The following is a 6,200-nucleotide window of genomic DNA, read 5'->3' on the forward strand; positions in this document are numbered from 1 at the left end:
AATATGTATTCTTGCATTTTTTTACTACAATGGTTTTTAGCACATTCACAAGGTTATGCAGCTATCATTACATTACATCATCACCTCAAAAATAAACTTCATACCCCTTAGCAGTTATTCCCCTCAGCCTTTACCCCCTAAAGTCCTAGGCAGCCACTAATCTACTTTCTGTCTCTATAGATTTGCTTATTCTGAACATTTCATACAAATGGAATTGTATAATATGTGGTATTTTTGGTTGGCTTTTTCCGTTCAACATAATATTTTTAAGTTGCAAGCATTTGTAGCATGTATCAGTAATTCGTTCATTTTTTCATTGTTGCATAATATTCTATTCATGGATATAACTACAGTTTATCCATTCATCAGTTAATACACATTTGGCTTATTTCTACTTTTTACCTATTATGAATAATGCCATTTGCTTTTTGTTTGCATTTATCTCACATATATATATTTTAACATATTTTTAAATGTTTATTTATTTATTTTGGGGGGGGGCAGGCAGAGAGAGAGAGAGAGAGAGGGAGAGAGAGAATTCCAAGCAGGCCCTACCCTGATGGTGCAGAGTTTGATATGGAGCTTGATACCATGACTGAGCCATCCAGGCGCCCCTATCTGGCATATATTTGACCATGTATAAATCTGTTTTCATTCATTCTTTTCTTTTAAGTAATCCACCCAACATGGAGCTCTCACTCATGTGTCTGAGATCAAGAGTCGCTTGCTCTATGGACTGAGCCAGTCAGGCACCCCCATTTGTTGAATTAATCAATCAATTAATTAATTAAAGTAGGCTTCACATCCAGTGCAGAGCCCAATGAGCTTGAACTCATGACCTTGAGATCAAGACCTGAGCTGAAATCAAGAGTCGGCCACTTAACCAACTGAGTCACCCGGGTACCCCCATTCATTTATTTATAACCTTTCGTTGGCACATTGTTTAGGCTGGTCTACAAAAAATCCAATTTAACAATATCTGTTTGAAAGGGGGAATTCAGCCTGTTTATTGTATAATAACAGATACATCGGATGTTATTCCTTTCGTTCTATTTTATGCTTACTATTTATTCTACTTTATGATTCCCTTTGTCCTTTTCCTTACTTTTATGCCTTAATCACATTTCCTTATCTCCCTGTTATGTTAGTAATCTATACACCCAAAGTGGGGCTCAAATTCACAACCCCAAGATCAAGAGTCACATGTTCTTCCGACCAAGCCAGCCAGGCACCCCACTCTCCCTGTTATTTTAGAAGCTCTACTATGCTATTTACTTCTACCATGGTTACCTTCCCATAGCTGTATTTTTTTATTAACATACTACAATTAAATAATGACTAAGTCTTTAGGGCACATTTATTTCTCTATTCTTTCCCATTCTCAATGCCTCCATTTCGCTACACTAGATGGACATTTCTAGTCCAGGTTTTTTTGTTTGTTTTTTATATTCTACCATTTTAATTAGATTAATTAGATTTATCTTTAATTCATTTCTTTGTTTTTTTATTATTTTTTTAATTTTTAAATTTTTTTTGTTTTTTAATTAAAAATTTTTTTTTAATGTTTATTCATTATTGAGAGACAGAAAGACAGCATGAGCATGGGAGGGGCAGAGGGAGGGGGAGACACAGAATCCAAAGCAGGCTCTGGGCTCTGAGCTGTCAGCACAGAGCCCGACATGGGGCTTGAACTCACAAACTGCAAGATCATGACCCAAGCCGAAGTTGGACATTTAACCGACTGAGCCACCCAGGTGCCCCATTTCTTTGTTCTTTTTTTTTTTTTTTTTTTTTTTATTTATTTTTTGGGACAGAAAGAGACAGAGCATGAACGGGGGAGGGGCAGAGAGAGAGGGAGACACAGAATCGGAAACAGGCTCCAGGCTCCGAGCCATCAGCCCAGAGCCTGACGCGGGGCTCGAACTCACGGACCGCGAGATCGTGACCTGGCTGAAGTCGGACGCTTAACCGACTGCGCCACCCAGGCGCCCCCATTTCTTTGTTTTTTAAAGAGAAGGGAAGAGAATCTACTTTTTTAAAAATTTATTTATTTATTTTGAGGGAGAAAGAGAGAGCACGAGTCAGGGTGGGGCAGAGAAAGAGACAGAGAGAGATTCCCAAGCAGGCTCCATGCTGCCAGCACAGAGCCCAATGCGGGGCTTGAACCCATGAAACCAGAAGATCATGACCTGTGCCGAAACCAAGAGTAGGATGCTTAACTGACTGAGCCACCCAGTCCCCTCCCCCCCCCTACTAATTTTTTAATGTTTAGTTTTGAAAGAGAGAGCATGAACAGGGGTTGGGGAAGAGAAGGAGGATCTCTCAGAGGCAGAGGATCTGAAGCAGGCTCTGCAGGACTCGAACTCACTAACTCACTGAGTGAGATAATGACCCTAGCCAAAGTCATTGAAAAATTGAGCCACCCACGTGACTTTTCGTTTCTTCTGTTTTGAACAAGTTTTTTTTTTTTAATTTTTTTTTAACGTTTATTTATTTTTGAGACAGAGAGAGACAGAGCATGAACGGGGGAGGGGCAGAGAGAGAGGGAGACACAGAATTGGAAGCAGGCTCCAGGCTCTGAGCCATCAGCCCAGAGCCCGACGCGGGGCTCGAACTCACAGACCGCGAGATCGTGACCTGAGCTGAAGTTGGACGCCTAACCCACTGAGCCACCCAGGTGCCCCTTGAACAAGTTTTTTAAACACTTTTACAACTTTCTCAGAAGGTGGCTAAAGAAGGAAAGTGAATTATCTTTTTTGACAAAGTAGTATTTTGCTTTTTACCAAAAAAAAAAAAAAAAAAAAAAAAAAAAAGAAGAAGAAGAAGAAGACTGCCTATGTGACCACAATGGCCATCTCAGTTGGGTGAGCAGGATGTGTGTTGATGTTCAAGGATAATTTTCTGTTTGGGGAAGTTAGCATATACACTTACCCAGCCCAACAGTGCTCATGGAGAATACAGATGTGTGCTGTGCCTCCCTTTGCCCTGTACTTGTTCATCTGTCTGGAATGTTTCCTTTCTTCCACATCTGTTTCTATCTTCCCAGCCTCCTCTCTTTCAGAGCCCTTTTCTGACCCAAACCAGATGTGGGCACCTCCTTTGAAGCCCACAAGGTTCCTTGTTTATATCTCTTCTGATACTTACCTCATTCACTGGGCCTTGTATTACTGAGGTTTGAGTATTTTCATACCTTCACCTCTCCCCTCTTCTCTTTCTAGGAGAAAAAAATACAAGGTATCTTGTCTTTGTATCCCCAGTGCACATAGTCCCTGGCACATAATACGTGCTGAACTGAAATGACCAGAATGTATTATATGGGTCAAGGAATCGCCCACTTGGCAAGAAAAGAAAGAAAGAAAGAAAGAAAGAAAGAAAGAAAGAAAGAAAGAAAGAAAGAAAGAAAGAAAGAAAGAAAGAAAGAAAGAAAAAGAAAGAAAAAAAAAACAGACTTTGATTTAGTGAGAAGTCTTTTGTATTTTTATTATTTGCATCTAAGAGACAAAATGTTTGTAGAGAAGAATTGTCTTCATCATGCCTTAAATGAGCACATTCTCCAGAAACCCCCTTCTAGAAGCAAAACATTTATCATTCACTAATGATATGAATAACTATCCTTCATTGAGGGCTTCCTACTCTCTATTGCTACAGTATCCTGGGAATTTTGATCCGTTTAGAAACTAGGCTTAAAAAAGTGGTAACATGGATTTTTCATGTGTCATTATGCTGTTACTTCTCATTCCATCAACTAGAACCAGGTGTTTAGCTCGTAATCACTATGGTGTCTGTAATGTTATAAATGCTCATTTAGGGGAAAAAGGCATTTAAATATCTGTTCTGCTTCTTAAATTTTTTTTCTCTCTTTGTTCTTATTCTCATTTGTTTAATAAATATGTTTCAAGAGCTTGGTATAGCTGCCTCCATGCTGGTTCTGGAGATATACACTGCTTCTCCCTGTGGTCATGGGTTGGTGGGGAATCAGACAAGCAAACAAGCAGAGTGATTGCGCTTTGATGGAGTGGAGCCCTGTGACTGAAGAACCTGGAAGCAGACTCCTTACTAAGCCTTGAGTACCAAGGAAAGTTTCTCAAAGAGTTCAGAAGACTATGAGGTTGAGGAAGAGTTAGCTAGAAATGGGTGGTGGAAGAAGGAAAGGGTGGGAGAATAGGATACTGAGCAGGAAAAAAAAAAAATGCCAGCGAACCCCTGCACATTTGAAGAAGTGCAATTATTTCAGAATGGTTGGAGTGTCCTGGCAAGAGATGAAGCTTTTTTGTCTTTCTTCTGTTTCATTATTTTTATTTATTTATTTATTTTTAAAGAAATAGTTGGGGCGCCTGGGTGGCTCAGTCGGTTAAGCATCCGACTTCGGCTCAGGTCATGATCTCACAGTTCGTGGTTCAAGCCCTGTGTTGGGCTCTGGGCTGACAGCTCAGAGCCTGGAGCCTGCTTCAGATTCTGTGTCTCCCCCTCTCTCTGCCCCTCCCCCTGCTCATGCTCTGTCTCTCTCTGTCTCAAAAATAAATAAAAACATTAACAATATTTTTTTTCAATAATAATAAAAAAGAAATACAATGCCAAGGCACTGGTGGTTTAGCCATCTGGCAAAACAGGTCCTCTACTGCAGTTAGTACCAAGCTGACCTGAGTTAGCTATGGCTCTTAGGAGCTGAGCTTAAAGGCCTGGCCTTGGCCTCCTAACCTAGATACTTCTTAAGTGCAGAGACAGTGTCTGATTCACTTTGCTCTGTCCCCAGTTCTGGTACAGTGCCAGGCAGCAGTCAGACCTCAGTAAATATTAGTGGGATGAGTAAGACAGCCACCCAGAACCCTGGGGAAGATGAATATTACCCTTTGGCACACTTTTGACAGCTTGGGGCCCCCCAGGTGGGTCCTTGGGTGTCCTTGAACAATGAGGTTGTTAACTTAGTTGCAGGAGAACCTACTCACAGAGCAGCGATGCCCTTGATACTGTCAGCCAATTAATTCCTTAAGTACTTTGAGTTAGGAAAGACCTGCTGATTTGATTTTATCTGTCTTTTAAGACTGATCATCATATCCCATTCCAGCTGGACTTCCTCTCCTCTTCTTCCCTCCTCCATTACCAATGGTAGAGGATCTAATTACCTCATCACCCCTTAATTTATTTATGAAAAGGCTGAGGTTAAAAAAAAAGAACAACGAAACTACTAGGCCCTTTGGGGATCTAATGTAAAAGCTTTCCTTTCCCCATCCCCTCCCTTATGCCTAATAAAACCTCCTTTTCTGTCTCTGGCAAGTTGGACTTGTTCTTACTTACAAATTTATATAAATAAACTTCCCTCCCAGGGCTGAGTGGAGGCCAGCCTTGTGGGTTAAGCCTAGCCCAGGGACTCCCAGTGGATCAACCAATCTATCAACAAGAATTCATTGATCCCACAGGAAGCTGCTTTCAAAACCAGCACATAGCTCCTGGATGTCCTGGCTTCCTCTGCACAAGACATTCAGGGAAGAGGATTGTCTTTTGCAATTTTTAATTTTATTATTACACAAGTAATACATGCATAACATTCATCTTTTTAAAAAATTCAAAAGATGTAGATGTAGAATAACAAGTGAAAGTCTTTCTTCCTCTCTCCTTGTATCCCATTCCACTGTTAGGAGCTTGAGACTGTATCCTTTTATTCAGACCTTTAAACAATGCACTTTCATACACGTATACCTATATAAACACCTCATTAAAAAAAATAACATAAATGGGATCACAACGTAGGTGGTTATTTATTCATTTTTAAACAGTATGTCCCGTACATCTTTCCAGTCAGACCTCACAGATCTGTTTTAATGGCTCAAATAGTGTTTTACGTTATTTATCCATTTCCCTACTGATAGGCCTTTAACATAGTTTCATAGTTTTCAGTATTACAAGCTATGTTACAAACACTGGTACTGACATTTATCCATTCAACCATGCACTTATTGCAGGTTCACCATGTGCCACACACTGCACTCGGGGTTAGGGACAGACAAAACAAGACATCTAAATATAGTTTTGAATGACTGAAAGGGGGCATTTTCTTTTTCCAAGAGGGCGAGACAGGCCGAAGATCAGTCTCTATTCAACCTAGGAGGCCGAGGGGTTCGCCGGGGTCTGTCCCCAGCTGTGAAAAGGGGCCTCCGGACCCGTAGGTGCTGGTGAGGAAGAGAAGTAGATGGTTTGAGTGA

The sequence above is a fragment of the Neofelis nebulosa genome, chromosome 11 (assembly GCF_028018385.1).
Source record: "Neofelis nebulosa isolate mNeoNeb1 chromosome 11, mNeoNeb1.pri, whole genome shotgun sequence".
Lineage (NCBI taxonomy): Eukaryota > Metazoa > Chordata > Mammalia > Carnivora > Felidae > Neofelis > Neofelis nebulosa.